This window comes from Passer domesticus, chromosome 1 (genome assembly GCF_036417665.1).
Source record: "Passer domesticus isolate bPasDom1 chromosome 1, bPasDom1.hap1, whole genome shotgun sequence".
NCBI classification, from domain to species: Eukaryota; Metazoa; Chordata; class Aves; order Passeriformes; family Passeridae; genus Passer; species Passer domesticus.
Window position 1 is genome coordinate 92584636 of NC_087474.1, and position 22961 is coordinate 92607596.

Genomic DNA, 22961 nt, shown 5'->3' on the forward strand with positions numbered 1-22961 from the left:
AACGTGTCATAACAAAGCGATAATGATGGCAATTTGTCATGCTGTTTGATCCTCAGCAGAAGTTCTGAAACGTTAAAGTCAAAGTTAGCTGTAACTGCAGGCTGCGGTCACAGGGAATATGTTCTCCGGCCAACTCACTCCCCAAGACCGATGGGCAGCCACAGCAGAGGCCACCCCTGGATCTCTAAGGAGACCTTCCCGGGTGTTGGTGTGTACAGGGGCTCACAGCTCCCTGCAGCAGGCGGCTGTGGCATGGGTGACGCAGCAGCAACCCAATACAAGAGACCAAGGTGAAGGAATAGGGAGGGACCCGTTGTTTGAGTTCCAAGGAAGGTTTATTTCCCCGGAGGAGTCAGGGACATGTGACAATAACTGAGGGCAAAAAACTGCTTTCAAGGAGTGGAGGGAATAAGGAATGGACACAACCTTTTACCAACAGGAAGGCATTAGGGAAGGAGTACAGGGTAAGGGCTATCCAATGGAAGCCAACAATGGGAAAGGGCAAACCTTGCAATCTAGTGTTGCTTAGAGGAAGGGATGAAGGACAGGGAACATTCCAGAACAAAAAGGGTGTGCTATCTTGATAGACAGGGGGACAGACGTACACTTGGCAGGAAAATCTTGGGGTAAACAACTCAGGACTGAACCATCAGGGAAACCAAATGGGATACATGGAATGAACCATTACAAACTTATGACAAGCAATATTTAAAACCTACTACAAGATTTTAATGATCAAACTGTAAAATAACAGACTACCACAGTTAGCTGGGCTTTGTAGAAGCCTGCATAAAACTTAGAACCCCCATATGGTCTTAGTGGTTAAAAACCTCTATATGTATAGCAAGTGTCTTGAGAATTCTTATTTCACCTGCATGTGAAGAAATAATTAGGAATGAAGTGTGGATGTGCTGTTTAGTATAAGATCCAGACAGATTATTTTGAAAGACTTGATGGTGCTGAACATTCAAACTGCAGACAGGCCTGGAGATCCCAAGCACTGCTTATAACCTTTTAGAGGATACTTGCAAATGTTTATCACAAAATCATAGAATATCCTGAGTTGGAAGGCACCCAAAATGATCACTGAAGTTCATCTCCTTGCCCTGCACAGCACAATCCGCAGAGTCATGCCATATGCCTGTCAGCATTGTTCAAATTCTTCTTGAACTCTGCCAGGCTGGTGCTATGGCCACTTTCCTGGTGAGCCTGTTCCAGTGCCCAACCACCCTCTGGGTGAAAAAACCTGTCTCTAATATCCAGCATAAAGCTCCCCTGACAGAGATTCAGCCCATTTGCTTGGATCCTGTCACTGATCACGAGACAGAAGAGGCCAGAGCCTAAACCTCCACTTCCCCTCAAAAAGAATTTATAGACCACAATTAGGTCTCCCCTCAGTCTCTTCTCCAGGCTGAACAGGCCAAGTAGCCTCAGCTTTCACTTTATTTTGCAGCTATTTGTGGATATTACAAGTATTTTCTCCATGGTTTCTAAACCCTTGGATTCCAGTTAAGAAATATTAAATATGTGTCTTCTAGAGTTAGCTTAGGTTTTTCATCCCCTTCAATCATTTAATTGGTTTAATACTTTTTATTATCACTTTACTTTCTTCAGCATTCAGCAAAGTCTAATCTCAGACTGAAAGAGAGGAATAACTAAGTTTGGATATTAAATATACGGCCTGTTTTTTATCTTTAAGAAGATAATAATGTTTCCTAAAGAGATTTTATTTATATATTATATTTTATATATATATATATATATTTATATATATAAAAGAGCTTCAGCTTCCTTGAGATTTAACAGGAAATAGTAGTTATTAAGGCTTTATCTTGGAATATCACCCACTGGGAATTATCTGGGAATAATACACCCTGTATTCCTATTTTGTAACATCTTGGTGTTTGTGGGTGTGAAGACTGTGAAGTGTTCTATTGAACTCTTTCAAGGTAAAAGTTTAGAAGATCAAAGATAATGACTTGCGGCTGCATCTCAGCACAGCTCTTTCTTTCACAGAGCCCCTTCGCCAGCTTCACATTTGTTACTGTCAGAGAAGGACAAGTACTGCTGGTAAGGGGAAATATGTGCAAAAAAAAGGGGTGCAAAAATCGAACCTTTTGCCAATGGTGCACTGAATAGGCAGCAGTAGAATCACTCCAGTTTCCAGGCAGGAATCAGGGAGGAGAATAGAAACCATCAAGTGCACAGCAAATAGTCTAGGTCTAGGCAAAGAGGACAGCACAGTGATCTCCACAACAGCAGCATCATGAATGCTCTGAAATTATTGTAAAACCTGTGCCTAATCATGCTAATAATTGCTCATTAGTATGTACCCCATGCTCTCTGTCTAGCACAAGTGATAGGAATGACTTGCGCAGCTTTTTTCCCTGACCAGGGTTACATCCATTTTGGAAGTGGGATATATTTAAACTTAAAGTTATAGCTCAAAAGCAATTTAGACTTATTGAGCACCAAAAAGACATATACAACAATTTGCTAATGAAAAATTGTGCCAGGAAATCGAAGGCTGCTCTAAGACTTGGTTGAATTTGACTTTCCATGACACTGCTGCACAAGAAGGTTATTTATTTCTCAGTTGCGGTAGCTGGTGAGAAGTTGTATGTTGTAACTGCATAGTATTGTACAGGAAAGCACTTGAGAGCAGAGACAGAGTTTGCACATTTGAGAAAATGAGGTCCTAATATTCTATTAACAGCAGATGATTATGAATTAGTGTATTCCCTAAGGCCTCAAGGAAATGAAAATGAGCAGTAATTCTCCGGTTTGTTATATTTGCTTTAAATGGGATTTCAAGAGGAATCCCTCACTATTTCTTCAGCAATGACTAAAGATATGGTTTTGTCATGAATGGAATTTTTTGCAAGAGGCAGAGATCTGTCATAATCTAATGGGCTAAAGTCATGTAAGTAAATATATACTTCTACACAAAACAAAGAGGTAAGAGCATCATCAAATACAAATACTCTGCTACAGTAACTGCTGGATAATGACTTAAAGTACCTTTTTATTTTACATGGTATTCTGGATTTGGCTTGGCAAAATTGTAACTGAGTACTTCAAAATTGACTAAAGGACATTGGGTACAAAACAGCCATAGGTATTTTTGAAAATCCTAGTGAGAAAAATCCTGTCACCAATACTGCAACACTCTTCCTATAAAGAATTAATGAAAAAATTAGAGAGGTTGAAAATAAGAGGGAAAATTACTTTTCTGAAGAAAAATGTTTTCAGTGTTTAAATGAAATAATGCACTATCTTTTTATATCTTATTAATTAGGGTAGCTTTTTATTGTGAAACTCATTAGGCTACCTGCCTCTCAGCAAGGCTGTCATGCAACATTACTAGACCCGATCAAGATACATGCTGTGATTGAGCCACGCCAGTGTGTAGAGGTGGTCTGAATTCCCCTTAGGACCCTTGGCTTAGAGAGCTGGGTCCTCTGTTGTAGGAGGAGCTGAGTATCTTTGGGGTGAGGGTCACAAGGGCCAGGTGAGATGAGAACCTACACAGCACTGTGTGGGTGAAATGATGGGGTTTCCCTGCATAAGGCTTGGTTCTCCTCTCCCACTCTTGAAGTCTAACATTAAATGAAGCAATCCTCCTTTCATTAAATTACATCCCGATTAATGTGATGGACAGTTTTCCTAAATGGAATGTGTTCAATGTGTGTTCATTGGTTTAATTATTGTAGTCTATCATAAAATAACATGTAAAATTGTATATGGGGAGTATCAGTGATAAAATATTGGAATATGAGCTAGTAAGTGGGTAAAATTTCTGCAATTATAGACAATTTCTTTATTAGTGTTTCCCCAAAATAATAATTATCTTTCATTTTACCTATGTACTCTTTCTCTTTCAAATTTGTTTTTATTTTCTTTCTGTATCCATGCAGAGATAAATGAAATATATTTTATGCCTTTGCTATAGCACATGAATTTGCCATAGTGTATGTCTATATTGCTTCATGATTAACTTGTTAAGGCTCTGGAAACGTAGGAAACTTAAACTCTTAACATTTCCTTATTGATGGCAAGAAAGTAAAAACTGCTACAGTTGTCTCATATATGACACCATAACCAGGGAATATCACTCTGGACCCCTGTTTTCTAACAACTTGGCATTTGTTGCTGTGATGACTAAGAATGGTTCTATTGCTCTCCTATAACATACAAGTTCATTGGATAGCAGAAAAACACAAGCCATTGGTTGTTACTCTTCTGTGATTAGAGAATATTCCCTGTTTGTGGTCAGCTACTTGTACTGCAATATGGAGTTTTCTGGAAGAAATCTGTTGGTAGTTGTTAAGAAAGGAGAAGTGCAGGCCATGCAGGAGATACTTGCATCTCAGCAAGTGGGCAATTTGTACATTTGACTATGTCATTTATAATCCCTATCCCAAACCTGGTGGTGGGGCTGTTCTTACTAAGTCTTTCAAAGAGCCTTAACATTATGGTTATGGTGTGGAAAGAATTCTGAAAGCTGATGGAAACAGTTCTCCCTCTGTACTACAAAATGTGTGAGACAAGCTGTGGCTTCATCACCAGATTTCAGCATCTGATCTCCATGGGCAGTATGATTTAATCCATGTGTCAGAAGGATCCCAGCATAACTGTCCCTCTGCTCACAGAGATTTCCCTTGTCTGAAGGGCTCAATCTTGTTTTTTATGTTGTATGTTGTCTGAAATGACCATGACATAGTATCTGCTTTTTCTTCCATCTGACAGTTTCACTAATATGGAACTATGGGAACTCTGGAATAAAAGACAATATTATGATAGTCTTTCTTTCTGAAAGACATATGTTGGGGTTTTTTGTGGGTTTTTTTTTGTTTGTTTGTTTGTTTGGTTTTTTTTGTTTGTTTTTTTTTTAGGGAGGGGTTGAGTTTTTATTGTTTGTGTTTCTTGTTGTTTTTCTTTTATATTTGGCTTATTTTTTGCTATGTTTTGGGGGTTTTTTTGTTTAATTTTTATTTTTAATTTTATTTTTAAGAAGTGTATCTACACTCTCTGGAACATTTCATATGTGTTATCATTTCCAAGGAAGCTGCCATTTCCAAAGTCATTGAAATATATTCCCAGACAACACTTTGTTAGATGCTTCCTCAAAATAGCAGAGCTAGCTTTGCAGTTAGACTCAACGATCTTAAAGGTCTTTGCTAATCTAAAATGTTATACAAGTCTAAAATACAGAAATTTTAAAACAAAACTAAAGGTCCTGGGACATATTTTATAGAACACATTTTATGTTAATTGATTTGATATTGTATGTGCAAAGAAATAGGATAGAGCTGACAAGAACTTGAATGAAGACTTGATCACAATCTCAACTGTAGCAAATTGCTATAGGAAATAAGGACTAAGCTTCCCCAAATGGAAGCCAAAGCATGACACAAGCAAACCCCTTGCTTTATGTTGACACCTGATTTGAATTCAATATCCTGCATGAACATTGCCCATTTTCTTAAATAAATGTAGTCATAATGAATTCGCTGCAATTAGGAGCTGTAGGTAATGCCTACAGAATTTTTCATAGTTTCCATGTAGCTCTGAGAATAATTATTAGCTTTTCTGTGGTGAAAATGTGCCAGATTTTATAAGTCTCAACCTTAGTGATATCTTTGATTACAGTACCTTATGTTTCACAGCACAATTCTATTCAGAATAAAATGAGTACCTTAATGGTATCTTTGACTTCGGTCTGTCTTATGTGTCCCTCCACGTAGTTGTGTGTGAAGCAAGTTTTCCTGTAAGTAGGAAGTATCCTCATAATGCCTTTAGTAATAAAATACTTAGATTGTTAGTTTTGTTGTGTACAGCAAAATGAGTTAAAAGTCAGTGTGACAAACTGACTCCGAAAATTATAGAAGCTTCTGTGATTGGGGTTGGTTTGAATAATGAAGGAAACTTCGGTTTAAGGCCATGGGAATACCCTGTCTTTTTAGGGTGAGCCAAAGCTCCCACCCATGATCCTCTTGATTAAGTATTCAAATTATTACTAGAAAGTTCTGAGTTCTCTGTGTTACCATTGGACAATTTTTGCTGCATTAATTGTAATATTCCAAATCACTCTTTCCTGTTGGATCCTTTCCTCAGACCCCGCCTTAACCCCCCCCCCCCCTTTCAGAAATGTATAAGTATCCTTGAAGACCCTTGACCTCGGCTTTTTCTTGTTCATTCCTCGTACTGTGCACACTGTTTAGTTTGTTGTTTTGCTTTTCCAAACAACTGGATCAAGCAGACTCTCTCACCAAAGTCACCAGGGCCAGTTCTTGGGGAAGCCACTGGCCAGCAGTCTGGGCTAGGACCAGAGGGTTTCACTTCTGTTTGCTCTTCTTCACACATACCTTTGGTAAAGCAATGTGGCCTCTTTAATTTGTTACTGCACTCAGATACAGGATATTCCTTCCTGTACCCAATTCTATGCGTGGAGCAACTTTAGAAAGTTACTTTTCCTTTTCTGAGCAACTTTGTTTATCTGAAAAGCAAAAGTAATTATGCTGACTTTGCACAATGCTTTGGGACTCACTTGTGGAAGGGACCATGCAAGAGTGAGGTATACTAATTATCACTGTTCTTCAAAACTGGGTTTTTTTTTAGTTAATCAAAGCAGTTTTGGTAACTTCTAGTTTTATTATTTTATCTTTTATATTCTACTATACCACTAATATACTACTTTATTTAGCGAATTAAATATTTTGAAATTACTTTCTAGTGTAGAATTCTGGCTAATATATTTAGTGTCTTAATAAAACAGCTTTGGTTCTATTGGAAGATTAAGATGCAGATGAGATGAACTGCCTGAAGAAAGAATACTTGCTTAATAAACTAGATTATTGCTATAATACTTTGGTTTGGAAACAATTTTTCAAAGCCTATTAGAATACATAAAAACATTATTATCTCTGTATTTTTTTTAAATCATTCTGAAACCTGTTTTGCAGATGAATTGGAGTTTGAAAGGTGAGGTGACCTGGGTGAAAATTGCTGGATTTTACGATTATGATTATATATTGCTGCCTTCATGTTTATTTTAATTACACTTCTGGATATATTAATTATTGATATACATAGCTAATACTTTAAGAATTTTTATATAAAGTATCCTAATACTTTAAGGATTTATGTGCTGTGGTAGTTCAAAAAGTTCATAAGCAAAATGTAGAAAATATTTCCTCTGTGTATGTAATTTTTGAGTTTATTGATCATTTATTCATTATTTTTGAAGGGAGAGACTATACATACAGCTCCAAATTTACTTTTTCTGTCACAAAACTAATTTAACGTAAAGCAAAATGCATGCTTTCCCCACGATGGTCCTGACATAGCTCTAAACTAAGGGTGATACAGTTTCACTGAGTTGTATATGCTGCCATTCTCTAGAGAACTCTATGCATCAATGAGGATATGAGGTTATTAAAGAATAAGTTATATATGTATGTTTTTATATATATAATCCATATGCAATGTTTTTGCTGCAGGGGAAGGAAAGGCAGGCACCATCTGAAAGCAGGTGACACATATCTAGTGTAAGTACCACAGCAGCGAGGTGCCACACCTTCCCATGGGCTCAGATGGAATAAAACACAAAGGCAAGCCATAGATACAAGGCCCTCTATATGCTGCTCTGTGTCAACAGCCCACTCTGTTACCTCATTGATAATTTTTCCTGTTGTACCTCTTATGCAAAGTTTTCCAGTTCCAGGTTTTATACAGAACATTCATAACAAAACTTTTTGTGTTCAATAAAATTCTGTAAAGAGGAGAAAAATAGTTGTGGGTGACATCACGAGGCCTTTCTGTTAGTCATTAATTTCTCTTATCGTATTAAAAGGAGAATTCTTCTTTAAGAAGTTGTCTGCAGGACTCTGATCCCTAACCAGGAGGTCAGCCATAGGTCCTGGGTGCCCTGGGCAGGAGAGATCTGAGAGGAGCAGACTGAGGGGAGCTCCCCCTTTCTCCGGTGCTGCTGCGGGCTCAGCGCTCGATCTCAGCCTGCACCACTCACCCGGCTGGGTGTCACAGGGCAGCAGTGCAGGGGTCAGTGCCTGCCCGCTGGCCTTGTGTCCCCTGTGGCCTCTGCTAGCCTGACTAAGGGCCAGCCCCTCTCCTATGCCTCCTGGTGACTTCTAAACAAGTGTTTTCTTGATGACTGCAGATGCAGCTGGCTAGATGTTCTCCCCTGGTAGATACTTAGGTCTTGATTAGATTGCCCAATTCTACAGCATTTGATAAAGCTAGGAGTTTCAAAAGCTGGCCAAAGAAATAGTGACTTCCTTGTGTTCTGGTATCTGTTAGAAAGCAAATTTCCTTTATTCCTCTCTTCTTTTTTCCTTTTTCCTTTCCCTTCTTCCTGTCCCCTTTTTTCTTTTTTTTTTTTTTTAATTTTTTTAAGGGCAATTGGAACAGAAGCTCTCAAATTTCAGAAAAGAATAATTAACACAGTTATTTCAGCCCTTTCCTGTGCATGTTAGGCAATGTTACGGCACTTTGACACATGACAATAAGATAAGATGGATTATCCTTAAATAGATGGAAAGATCATGGGTGATTTCCTTTTGTAACTGAGACTGGTGTGAAGACCAGTCATAATTGAGGTAAAGCCAATCTACAATTATATTAATTAGAATAAACTAATAACTTCATATTTATTATTTGTTTTTATTTCATGCTGTTCACATATATTTAGATCAACTTAGGAGCATAGTTGTGAATTGAGCCTGACAATTACAATTTAATCACTATAAAATATCTCTTTTGATACATACAGGAGTAAAATGGTCAAAAGGCCATTACACTTATTTAAGAAAAGCGCATATAAATGACACAATGAAAAATGCTTTCTGTCAAGGCCTTTAGAAGACTGTCAAAAGATGTCAGGTTATACACTCAGGTGCACATTTATGTGCCATTAGTTGAACATACATTTATAAAAGGCAGTGTATAAACTTCGGGGACCATTTCACTTGCACATTTTTTCCCTTGTATTCACAGAATACAAGTAGACAGCATAAAGTTGGGTGGGGCTGCCAAGGAGATCAATTTTTTATGAACAAAATTTTATTAGAAGTCTAATACCTCTATACTCTAGTCTGCAAGTATATTAAATATTTCAAGATAAAGGGTTTTTTTTGTTCTTTACTGAGTAATCATCTGGGCAATCTCTCTCTTTTCCTTTGTCAAATTTAGTAACAGTTAATGCTGTACATTTTGCAAGTTGTGGTGGTAAAGAAAAACAGTACTTGATAAAGTAACAGAGACATAGCATGGTGTCATGGTTTGACCCTAGCACAATGCCAGGGCCTCCATGAAGAGTATATTTCTAAAAGGGTTGCTGTGAGATGTTACCCGGGAACAGAACAAAACAGGCTCCCATTCGGGGATGGAGGGAAAAACACAACATTTTATTAATAACAATATCCATAAAGGAACACACACACAGAGCAAAGAATAAAAACTTTCCAAATACATTCCTCCTCCCCCCTCCCTTTTCTCCACAGAATGAGATAACACCATAGATTCCCACCTTTCAGGTAATCAGCTTTCAGTCCATCATCATCTTTTCAAATAATCCACCCTCAAATCCATCGGGGAGAGAGAAGTCCTCCCTTGCACCATAGGCTTCCCCCCCATGTCCAGTGCTCTCACCACTGGACACAGGCCAGGACTGCTTTTAGGGTATCTTGTTTAAGGATGCTCTACCCAGTTCCAAAAGCAGCAGTCTCTCAACTTTGGGACACCAGTCCCCCCCCAAATTTACCCCCTGGGGCCGAGGGGCTCGTGAACAGAGATCTTCCCCTCCACGGAGACAGAGGGCATCCCACACCCTCCTCAGCCGTCTCTGTTCACTCCACTGCTTCACTCTTGGCTCCAAAGTATTGTCTCCCCCTAAATACAGTCTCCAGGTATGGGTCTGTCCATGGCCATACAAGAAAGAGTCCCGCTCAAGGCCACTCCATCATCTCTTCTCACCTAGGATTCTTCTCATCTCTTCCAGTTTTCCTCACACGCAGTCCATCATCTCTCTCTCCTCATTCTGATTCAGGAGGAGCAGTATTTGCAAGGTTTCTATTACTCTACCAAGGGGTTAAAAACTTCGCCTCTGCCTGTCCAGGACTCCCACAGCTGCCGGGCACCTTCTCTCGCCACCTCCCCCGCTTCTGGCCGGCTGAGCCGCCAGCACAATCTCTGTCCCTCTCTCCGGGGGGGGGGGGGGGGGGGGGCTGCCCAGACATCTCAAGTCTCATCAACCCCTGCATGTTCTCCTCCACCTCTGCAGCTTTTGGGGCTCCCGGCCTCCTCTCTGTCATGGCCTCCCCCTCCCCCACCCAGACACAGCTGGGCAGGGGAGAGGTCGGACCTTACTCACCCACGCCGGATTCCCAAAGAGGAAGTTCTCTGGGAATCTCCTGCTTTTAACCCCCTTGTGTTCTCAGAGGCGTATCCAGACCCTTAGTGGCCACATCAAATGCCAATTTTGAATTTGGCCACTGATTGGCCGGACTTAGACTTTTCTAGAAACACATTTCCGGCCAAACCACGACACATGGTTAAGGTAAAAATAGCTTTTATACCTTTGGTATTGGGTGTAACAGGTGTGAAACAAGGGTTTGCAAACATGGTCCTTCAGAGAGGTCCAGGCTGTCCATGACTGCAGATGAAACTGGTTCCTTTCCATTATAGTAAGCAGGCAATAAAAATACCATGCAGGGAAGCAGGCAGCATACACAGCAATTTTCATTTCAAATGTCTTAAGCCAAAGAAGTGATTCATTCTCAGGAACTGATTTTAATCACAGTCAAAGAGAGCTATCCTACTGCTCATATATATCCTCCTCTAAGCAACACTGTCTCCACACAGGACAATGCAACATGTATTAAACAGTCCCTTATGTCAAAGGAATATTTGACTGACTGCTAAAAAATTTAAATTCTTTGAATGTGATATGTAGCAGCATGTTGCACCACGCTATGCAATTCAAATTGTCTATACTTGTTGAAAAACTGAGACTAAACAGAATGAAATAAAGTATGAGCAACATAGCACATTATTTTATGTATGCCGGGAGGGGTAACTGGGATTTACCTCACAAAGGCTGAAATATGTCCCAATAGCATTGCCTAAACTCAAGAATAAATAGATTACTATTGAGGACTGACTTAGTCCAAGTAGCTTAAACCATTTATTTTACCCACAGATTAGTGAACATGCACAAGCTATAATTCACACAACACTTCAGTTTTTACTTTTTAGTCCCTTTTCTTCCACCAAGGAAACTTTAGCATTTACTACTAAATTGATGAAGAGCTGCATGTAAAGTTTAAAAAACCTTGTAATTTTTTCCCCAAATATGTACAGAAATACTAAACCAACCTAACCCAGTAACCTTTTTTTAACTGGTTCTTGATTTTGTATTATCAGAGTATTCCAATGTTTCTAATTTTCAGAAGTTGTATTTAGTTCTTACTCTATGTTGAATTAAGATGCAAATGGAAATTAAATCAAATAAAAAATGTCAGTATATTTGAATAAAACTTAATGAAGTATGAATATGCAGCAGTTATTAAAAAGTGTTTATCACTGAAAAGACAGTGATAAGCTGTGCCTACTCTGCAATTCAAGATTTTTAAACTAGTAGAATTAAGCTTGTCATATTTTCATCATTAGTACATTTTTAGTGGAAAAATCCTAAGTTCTCTGTTTTGGGTGTTTTTTTTTCACTTTTTTAAAATCTATTGGGAATACGCTGCCTAATCCACAATTTAAAAAAATTCCTAATTTTCAGAAGTGGCTATGCCTCCCTTTCAACAAATTCTGCCACTTTATAAAATCTATCCCTCATTTTGCCAGTCTTTTATTAAATTATGGGTAATATAGGTAGTAAGTAGGCAGTCCTTAAGTCTTATTTTATGCTATCTTCATGGTTTATACTGATATGAGACTTGGAAAAAGTTATGATGTCAACTAATAATATGATTCTAGTAAGAACCACGGTAATAAAACAGTAAAACATAAAAATATACAAGGTAAAATAATGAGCACTTGGACTTATGTGTGTGTGTGCATTTAGCAAAGACTGGAGATCTGGAGCATGTCTTCATTTTATTCTTGTTTCTTTCCATGTGTGTAATCTGTTATTGTAATGGAAAATATTTCAAATCAGAACTATTGTGTTGCAAAAATAACTAACAGCATTGCAGCTACTAGGTTCTCTTTATGTGCCATGGTGTGTCACTGATCTAAAGAAAGACATGCCAGTAAACCTTCCTTCACAGTCTGTACAACCAGACACAAAATATTTCTGATGTTTGCATGTAGATAACCTCCAAAGTACTGTCAGTTATGCAAAACATGCTTGTTTCTATCACTTACATAAACAATGCAATCCTCAATTTTTGTATAAGGATGTGTTTTTATCCTGTGAATTTCTTTATCAGTCTCTCTATGCTGAAACATAAGAACTTTTTAAAGATGTTTGTGGTTTTTGTAGTACATGATCTTTGACCCTTATGTTTTGGTGAGTGTATAAATTGCAAAATACCCTTAGCCATGGTCATTGTCTTGAAGACCAGTAACAGATTACACACAAATTTAATGGAGACAGTTATGCTCAGAAGAAAAAAATATAGAAAGAGTTTTTACTACAGCCAAAATATACAGTTTTTAAATCTTCAACTGAATAAGACAAAATATTATGAATATTTTTTATTTCAACTGAAAAATGCACAAGCATTGATTTATCTCCATTTCCAAGTCATTGTCTTTGCATATAAAATCCCCTCATTTTTTCAGTGTTTGAAATTTGTTTGAAATTTTGTATATTCAGTATTTGCCCTCCAAACATTTTAAAATCCATTTTTTTATGTATGGTCCTTATTTTGTGATTTGTACAAAGAAATTTTGAGACCATTTTCACAGTTCTTTGATGTAGATATCTGCAAAAAGGTGACAAAATGCTGGCATGACAGTGTCATCTTTTTTTTTTTTTTTTTGGTGTTTGTGTCTGTTTATCTAGTATGTATTAAAAAGACTGTGGTACATCAGCTCAGAATGATTTATCCTAGAGTTGTTGTTTCCAGATTGTCATTTGAACTATGTAATTTGTCAAGGTTAAGCTCTGTTATGTTGAAAGCTTTTTTCTCCTAACCCCAGCAAGAGAATCACTACAATTATGACTTTCACGGGCTTTTCTTTTTTTTCAGTAGAGAGCACTCCTACGTCTCGTGATTGCAAATGAATGCAATTATGAGAACTTATGTTATTTCTTCATATACCACTCTCTTTAGTCTTTGTTTTCTCTCTAATTTATGCTTTCTTATTTTGCCTCCCACTTTTAGGAACAATATTGTTCTCTAGAGTAAGGGCAATCGTAAGTAACTAAAAAGGACCTGCTTTCGTCACTATAGTAGTTTATCATTGCTCTATGGGGACTGCAGAGAAAACATGAGCCTGAAAAATGTTCCATAGGTTCACATTTTATCTATAGTTTATTCCTATACCAAACTTCTAAATGAAAAAATGTGTAAATAATGGAAGGTGTTGAAATGTTCTTAAAGACTCAACAGAGGATTATAACTACTGTGAGAAAATGTTATTTTGGTGCTTAGGTGAGCAAGTCGCCTAGTAACAACTATTCCAAACTCCATTTTCTATTTTTATTACCTATTCTGCCTTAATTTTCTACTCAAGCTTTTGTGTGTTGGACAAATGGTTGGAATTTCCTTATATCGAGCCAGGACAGAAAACACCATCTCTACTCATGCTCAGCAACGCAGATCCAATCACAGGGAAGGTCCTGTACAGGCTTTTTACACATTCATGTTCATCACACAGCTACTGCTTCATCTGAGTTGGGTTGGGGAGCAGTGACTTACCATACTTCTCTCTTACCTTCCTAAATGATGGCAATAAGGGATTTGATGGTCTTTGGACTATAGGCAGACTCACCACCACCACCAGTGGCCCAGGTGATGCCCCAGCAGGGAGGGCATGGCCGGCTCTTGAGCCACTCACAGCTCCCAGCTCAGCCCCCACTGCCAAGGAGCCTGCTCACTCTGCTTCCTGGCACACTTAAACAAAACCTAAGTGTGATAATTCGCTTGTGGGGAATTTTAGAAGGAATTCGAGATGGGACTTCTGAATTGTTTTTTATGATGTGGTTTGGTTTATTTTTCTTATTTTCTATATGGGCAGGAAGGGTGAAATCTGCTCACATCATTACAGTATGTTTCAAAAGGTCACAAGACCCTTAGTTGCAAGACCTTTTAAGGGTTTATGGACCAATAAAACACTGTCAACAAGGACATTTATGTTTTTCACCCAGTCCTTAAATATTTCATCTTATGGACCAATGCTACAGGGTAAGCTTTCTTAGCCTATCATGTTATGATGCACAAACCTATGGTACTGGATTCTAAACTCCTTGTTTATCTCTGTAATTACTTTTATTTTTTCTATATCTTAAACTCTGAAACTCTAAACTTTCAGTTACTTAGTTTAACATGTCTCTGGTTTAAACTATAAATCCACATTCTTGCTTCTAACACCTTGGAAGCCTTTTCCAAGGTCTCAGATAAAATCCTGTGTTTAATTCTAAATTTTGCTTACAGGCCTAAAGTTCTGAGAATTCTTTGCATTTCAGATTCCAACACCTAGAAAAATAAATGTTTAGCCTTACCAAAGGTGGGAACTGCAGCCTTTAATTGACTGCAGAATCTTTAATCTGAGAAACAAAACCCAAGTTTTCCAGTGCTACCAGGTACAATTGTCCAGAGGACAATGCATGTGCTTTTCCTTGAATTAATTTGGAAGCTCATTCCTTTGGGCTTTAAAATCTCAGTTATACTGCAAGAACTTACAGCCTGTAAATATTTCCATAAAGTCAGAAACTATCCCACTATCTAAATAAAAGGGTGTGTCATCTAAAATGTGAGTAGAGGAGAAAATGCCAGATGGTCATTTCTCTCTTTCTCCATTGTCTGATTAAAAATTTGTCTAGCAAGAAAATCAGATCCAAAATCAATTTATTTTGTTGCAGAATCTTACTCCTCATCTGTATTTCATACAGAAATATAGAATACTTTGGAGGTAATTTCAATTTCACCAGTGGAAATTACTATAATTTTCTTTGGTTTCATTTAATCACGTAATTAAATGCAGAGATATGGAGAAAAAACTTCACTGTTCTTGATCATAAGGGCTAGAGAAAGAGATTTGCACCCAGCTGGTAACCAGCTTTTTATCTACATTGGGAAATACTAAAAAAGACGGTGGAAAGTGCCTGCCTTGGTCAGGAAAGGAAAGGGTGCTAGATGGTCTCCAGGGAAGAATCTTTTCCCCCCAGCCTTTCAGAGTATGTGCTAAAAGAAGGGCATGTATCCTTTTGTTTTGAGAAATGGCAGCAAGTTCTCATGTGCTGCATCCAGTATTGAACTGATATTTTACTCTTAGTCTGAAAATCCTTACCAGGGCTTCTATGCATATTAGCATTTTGGTTAAAAGCAAATCCAAAATCCTCACTGTATTATTTTATAACTCAGGCAAGCTTGGATGCAAGAAAGCAACATGGACAATTCTACCCCAAGATGCATAGCTGTAAGTAAAGAAAATTTAGGGGTCCAGGAACAATAAAATTAAAAAGTAAAAAGATTCAAATTCTGCTAGATTGTCTTAATATTTGTTTTTCAATGAAATTGCCTTATTTTAGGTTTGAAGAGGGAATGAAATATTCTGTTTCATAGGGTGGATTTGAGAATAAATACAGTTAGTCCAGGATTTGATTGACAACAAAAATTCCCAATTGAAATGTAGTGGATCACTGATAAATGCCAGCTTCAGCCTTCCCCAGAACCTTGGGGAAATGAAACTGGTCTCTCTGGAGCTCAGTAAGGTTGTTGCTTTTTTTTAACTTGAGATGTGAATCGATTGATTTGATGAAAAGTACTTTGCCAAGGGGTAAAAGCAACAGGATAATTTACAGTGCAATGAGATGATCTGCCATCCCTAAAATTGCTTTTCTGAAATCTAAAACTGTGTACAGCCCTTTCCTTGGCAAGGCTGTTAGTGGGGCTGCTCTTTGCTTCCCACTGCTTTGGCCACAATCTTCTTTCAATTTGTGATTTTCAGGTCCCTGGCTGCTCATCCCAAGACAGATGCTGGCAGCCACTGTCTGCATTTCAGGTCTCCTGGCTACTGCTAGCACAGGCAGTCTGACTCTGCTTCATCCTGCACTTGGCATGCTTGTGCTGCTTCACCTCACTGTCCCAGCTCTTGGCTGCCCTGGAGAAACCTTGCTCTTGCCTCTTCAATGTCTATTTCTGCTGAGTGGAAATCTCTGGGTAGTTCCTTGCTAACAAGGCACTCCCAAAGTAGTCTTTCCTAGTCCTTTTTCCTTCGTTCCTATTCTTTTACTTTGAGCAGTTGCCAGAGCCACACCTCTTCACTTCTAATCAGCTCAGGCTTATAAAAAATCTTCAAAATTGTGAAATATCCTCTGTTTCATATCAGCACATATTTATTAACAAAAATGCTTTTGTTGACACAGCATTTTGAAATGGTTTAGATCTGCCAATGTGTACCATTTTAAAATCTATTTCTGCATCACATGTCAGGTGGACACCATTTCTTTGTCTGGAAGAGCTTGTTTTTGTGAAGTTCGAGCACTGAACTTGCATTGGAGGAGGAAATGATGTTATTATAAATTAATGCCTAGGTTTGACATTTGAACTGTTCACAGAAAGCATCTTTCTTTTTCGAAAATACACAAGGTTTCCAGCCTTTTGTTGTGGTTGAATTATCTTAAATCTGTTGCTTTTGTAGTTTCTTTTTATTATATTAATCAAAAATTAATGTTCTTGAACCCATTAATTAAACATTTCTGTAAGGGTTTGCTTATTTTGAGCCTAAGAATTAAAGAAGATTCTGCAACTATTTCTGAACCAGATCTTCCATACAGAGTGGGAAAAAACACCTCAAACATTTCTGTTGCAAAACCCCCGATGTATACCTTAGGCAAACAGTTCAGCTCTTGGAATTGTACTGGTAACAGAAAATATGCCACTGAGCTGCCAAGGGCATTAAACAATTTTAGTGCTTTATTGTGTTGCATACAAAAAGTAGTGTTCCCTTTCCAGTCTAGGTGAAAATATAACTGTTTTCAGAGCTTTTCTGTGGTCAGAGATAATGTTTTTTTTCTCTCATATCTTCTCTTATTTCTCTTCCCATGTTTCTTCTCCCTCACCACTACTCTCAAGAGATACCTTAAATTAATTATAGCCTTTGTAAGACAAATAAGTTGGGAAAAAAAAAAACAGCACAGTTTGCCTTAATGCAGATGAGCTGAGAATTTCCTTGGAAATTGTAATCTGAGTGTTGAGTAAAGCAAAAATTAAAGTTTTTAAATATGAGTGAACAAACAGCATATTCCATAATTGAAACATTGTAGAGCAATACACATTTTTTTTTAAACAGGAATGGTTGCATTCCTTTTCTTTTTCGTAGCAAGTAAGCTACACTGCATTGTAACAAAAAATTACATCTAGATTTCTTTTCCAGTGACAGAGAATAGTCAGACTCTCAGATCTGGTCCTTACTCTATAATATTTACTTACACCATCAAGAACAGGAAGAGAAGAGGTAAATAAGGTTACTTTTTTTTCCTTTCTTTGTATCAGTAATTTTCTTGCAAGGACTGCTTCTTTAAAGTAGTAAAATTAACTGCTTAGGTTTGAGTATCATTCTTCCACTCTTTTTGTCTACAGTAGTCCCACAATATCAGACTCTGAAAATCCTGGCTGTTTTAGAGAAGAAAGTTAACACATTGCCCATGTGTATTTTTAAACCACACACACACACAAAAAAAAAAAAAAGAAATAAAAAAGTATCTTCTATTCATAATTTAGTATGCAGAATCTAACATGAAAGACCCAGAAGACCTCACTTAGAGTGAGGCCTCCTTGGGACACTGGTAGGTACATGGAAAATCTGTTCTCAGAGGAGCTTCCAGAACGGTAAATCAAGAGAGCAAACAAAAGAAAAGAGAGATTTGATATGACTTGCCCTAGTTTGCAGGGAAAATGACTGAAAGAACTGAGAATAAAACACAACTGTTCTGACTCGTGGGTTGCTTCTCTTATAACTGGAATTCAGTTTTTGTAGGCACCTCAAAATGTCATTTTCTTTGTTAGTGGAACAGTCAAGAATAAACATCCGTAAGTAAGAAAAGGCAGATTATCATACAAAAGGCAGATTATCATACAAATGCCAAAAAAGGTTTAACTAGATTTACAAAGGATTTGCTGTGCAATGTAGCTGCATTCTTTGAAGGAAATTGTGTGAATAAGAATAAACTTTAAGATATTTGTATAAGTATGATGTGCTTTGATTCATACATGAGGATAATTGCAATCTATCAATGGAAATATATCTTGAAATATCTGGCAAATAAAAACAGCTTTCAGGTTTTAATAATGTTAATTAATACCTCTTGTTTGTGAAAAACCAGGACTTCACATTGCTGAAATTAATATCTGATCTGCTTCAGAACCCTGGAGATTCTGGTTCAAAAGAAGTTCAAAAATATTGTGTACATTGAAGAAAAGATTACTATGAAGGGGAAGGATTGGAAAGAACCCATATTTTTTGTTTTTGTTTACTTCTGAACATGAAAAAGATTAATTTTACCTTGAGAATTACAATCATTCCTGGTTAGTTGCCGTGCAAGGTCTTGTAGTCCCTTCATCTCGCTAATTTTTATTTATAATTTTTAATATAAACTTACGGAAAGGTACTAGGATATAATAAACTGAAATCTCCAGGTTACTTAAATGCTGCTTCTATATATCTTGCCTTCACACTTCTAGTCATGCTGTCAACTCTGTGAACTGGTACTGAAGTGAACAGGATTTCAGATAGTCTTCAGGAAACCACACTTTTAGAGTGCAATAGACATAAGTGATAAAATATTACTCTAGGAGAGGAAATCTAGAGAGAATTGTGGAGCAATTCCACTATCTGGGTAAAGTACTTCTTAATATTTAGCACAAAAGTTCTCTTAGGTGCTGATATTAATTGGCATATTGATAGATATACTGTAATTTGTGTTTTACAGAAACATGCTCATATTAATGGGTTAATTCAGTGAAGATTGGAAAGAATGCTTCCCCCAACTCCCAATAGATTTCAGTTAAGGCTAAGACCAGACCTTCAAAAATTATCAGCACCTTAACAGTTTGGTTGTTAAAAATTGTTGAGTTTTCTGATGTTGGCTGTGGGATTACTCCCACAGACAACACACATAAGGAGCACTCATTGAAACTGCTGACTCACTTCAGAGTGGATAATAATTTAAGTGAATTACCTTGAATTAACTGAAACAGATGTGTTCCTGGTCTTGGCAAAATTAACCTGTAAAAAATTAAAATGAGTAAATTACTAGTCAGCTAACTTGATCTATAAATTTCTCTCTGGAGTGATCTAATGGAAGTTCTGGGTGCAGGTTTGGGCTGTATGTTTAGCAGCTAATTTGCATTTTAGCTTGTATTTGCCTTGCTACAATAGAAGAATAATTAGAATAACGTGCACTGTATTAAATATGTTGACTGAACCTGAAATTGGAAGAGATTGTATTTGGTATATAAATCTGGAGAGCATGGCCAGGTTTGGTCATAAATATGTAACTTTCTGAATTCTATCACAGATAGTAAGAAACGTCAATGACTGACAAAGTGTAGATTTCCAATTATTAAAAAAAATATAAACTGAGTTTTTGGCATGTATTCCTTGCAAATGTTTCATAATTTCTACTTGAAAAAATAGAATGCAGGGTGCATAACCAGAGGTGATTCCTGGGTGAATAACAAACTAATGTTTTCAAAATTCCAGTGGGAAAAGTAAGACTTATGTTTGTATTTTGCAGTAGGAATTAGTTCACTCTGTTGTTTTGAAAGGAAGAAATATGTTTCTCAATACTCTGGTGGAAGGAATTTATTAACTTGGTCTGTGATACCAAATAAAACTTTTGGAATTATCATTATAGTATGTTTTAAAACTCTATCAAATGACTGATGATATGTAGAGATTTTTTGTTTTTCAAGGAGGATGAAAGAGGGATAGCAATTTTTTATCAAAGCCAGATAATGACAGCTTTGTCATCAGCCCACCTACTTCAACTTCCAGGTGGTCTCAGGGAAATTGTAAAGTTTTGATGTTGCAGAAAACACAGCCATATCTTAGAGGGAAAACGAGATTTATATTAATGAAGGCAAGCTGTGTGAACACAAGATTATGTTTAGCTGCATTGCCGTGTCTCATAAAAAAGCAATCTGACTTATTACTGAGAATTAAGGCTGGTGCAGTAAAGGTGCAAGAGCTGCCGGCTGGGAGATGTGCTGTGTGCTTGGGATGCTCTTCTCAAGGTCAGGCCATTCCCTTCATACTGCAGCTCTGAAGTTCTGGACTAATTAAGTGTCCCAAATAAGCTTGCCTGATTCATAGGTTCAATGCAGGCTGGAAGCATGAGGTTTTGTTGAGTTTGCTTTTACAAAGGGAAGAACACAAGAGCTCTCTGTACTGTTTTCATTCAGGTACTTCCAGAAGGTGGGGATAACCCAGGCTGGCACAGTTTGCATACGCAGTACAAAATCTTTCCCAAAGAATTTCTTTGGTGTTATAACACACTAATGAATAAAAAGAGAGCTCTTCTATCTTGTGAGACTGGGGGAGGCATTTTTCCATTATTACTGCAGTGGAAGCATTGCTGTAGAGGAAGAGAAAGCTGGCAGGCATAGAAGAGAGAATTCATCAACATTTTAAAAACAGATTTAGAGCCCTTTTTAAGTCAGAAGAAACAACAGCCAGGCCTATGAGACTTTGACACCCTCAGTGCTTATGACCACGGCCACCTGTACTTTTATAGGGAGCAATTTCAAGTATGAATGCCTGATTTTATACAGACTAATAAAATAACATTTGCTTTTTTCTTTTTTTTTTAATTATTTTTATTTTTTCTTTAATCAACTTCATATCTGTGGCTTTCCTTTCCGTTTTAACATATAGTTTTCTCTTTACCTCTCTGTCTCTGCATGAAAAACCTCATGTTGAAAAACATAAACAGTGATGTTTTACTGAGTAATAACTTTTTAATGACATTTCATAGAAGGGTCCCATATCAAACACAGACATGAGATGGGAAAGCAGTTGTGTAGGTGAAGGCTAATGCAAAGCATGAAAATTATGCAGATTGCATGGAAATACCCTTACTTTACATATTGTGCACAGCAATACCGAGCTTCTATGCTGTTAACCTTTATTAAGTCAGCTATTGTGGTGACCTACATAGCACTATGAATAATTTTGCCAAATCATAAATAGGTCTTGAAGCACAGTTTTATGGCACGCGGTATTTTTTTCTGTTAAAATATTTGCCAAAATTACTTTTGTTCTGAAATCCGTGTAAAAACTTTTGTACCTAATTATTTATTTTGGCTGTACTTACATTCACCTCAGAAGTAACATTAAGTATTTCAATGTTAAATTTATTTGATTTCTTGTATATTTTTAGCATTCCCCATTTTTGAGAACACCCATTTTTCAAGTGCTCATTCTTTAAAAATGGAGAATTAATTTGTGTCAGAATGTGATGTGTCTACAGTTCATCCTTTATAGAAACAGCACTTGTTAGCATCTGCAGTTCATGTAAAAAGAGTAAGTAAGTAATTCTGAATTACTCTTGGGGAAAGAAAAAACAAAAGCACCACATAAGATAAAAAAACATGACACAGCCATGAATTCAAAGGTGAAAAAATTAAAGATGTAGAAACCATAGAGAACCTAGGAGATTTACAACAGCACACCATCCTCATGCAGTATTTTCCACACATTGTATACATTTATATACACCCATTTATAGTTTTAGTGTGAAAGTTCACCTCTTATCTGCTGCTTGTTCTTTTGCTCTTTCTTTGAAAATATACATAATTAAAATGTACTATATAAGCTGTAAAAGCATGTTACTCTTATAGTAAAATAGGTAGAATTAATTTCTCTCATCGAGAGAAACATTACATTGCAAACAACATCCCGTTTTGATTCCAGCTATGTAATAAAAAAAGAAAGCATTTTAAATTGGATGTTGCATCAGTTGAAGATTTTATTACAACAAGAAAAGGGAAATGCAAACATTTTCAGAGCTGAAGTGACCTTTTACTAACAGTTGTTGTGAAGATGAGCAAGGCTATTATTCATAAATGAGTCATTATTCACCAGCGAAACAGCACTAAGGCAGACTGAGCAGGAACCAACAGAAGAGAAACTCAGTAATGGTTCTCAAGCTAAACAAAAGGCTCATCAACCTTTGATTCCCTGGTGTCTGTTTCTTTCATTTCGTTTGGAAATGCCTGCTGAGGGACAAGCAGGCAGTGGCTTGGGCATGCATGGAGAAGCAACTGATTCATCTGGAAGGTGAAAAAAAGTCCAATCTCTCCCTGAGCCATCTATTTTCAGTAGAAGCATCTCATTTGGAAAAAAAAAAATAAGGTGAATAGATATCCTGATGACCTGGGCTAAAGCAAAAAATGCAATTAAAACAGTGAAAAATGCTTCCAATGATCAGAGCTGCTTTTTGTAACAGCAGAAATTTATTACACCATGTCATTACATTATAACTGCTGTGGTGAATTTAATTTTTGCATTAGTAACAACATTTTTCTGGAAAGCAATAAGGTTTATACCATTCTATGGATTATAATGATGTAGTATGCTGAGGTATGTTGTATTTTTGGGGTTTTTTTTACTTTAGCAGAAACTCCATTTTCCCTTGACCAAAGACAGGAAGTTATTAATGAAACAAAAATAATTCTCTGAGAAGGAAACACAAAAGTATGTTTGTTAAAACTTTCTGGTGGAAAACCCCCCCTACTTGATTGATAGGTACACACCCGAAG

At 37.1% G+C, this 22961-nt stretch overlaps 1 long non-coding RNA gene across 1 annotated transcript; it reads left to right on the forward strand.

The window, feature by feature from the left end:
• Positions 1-6363: 6363 nt before the first annotated feature.
• LOC135288762 (uncharacterized) lies at positions 6364-19573 on the forward strand. The gene is made up of 5 exons (XR_010351710.1): positions 6364-6577; positions 7503-7550; positions 15561-15615; positions 17575-17655; positions 18524-19573. It is a non-coding gene; the product is annotated as an uncharacterized LOC135288762 (long non-coding RNA).
• The last annotated feature ends 3388 nt before the right edge of the window (positions 19574-22961 follow it).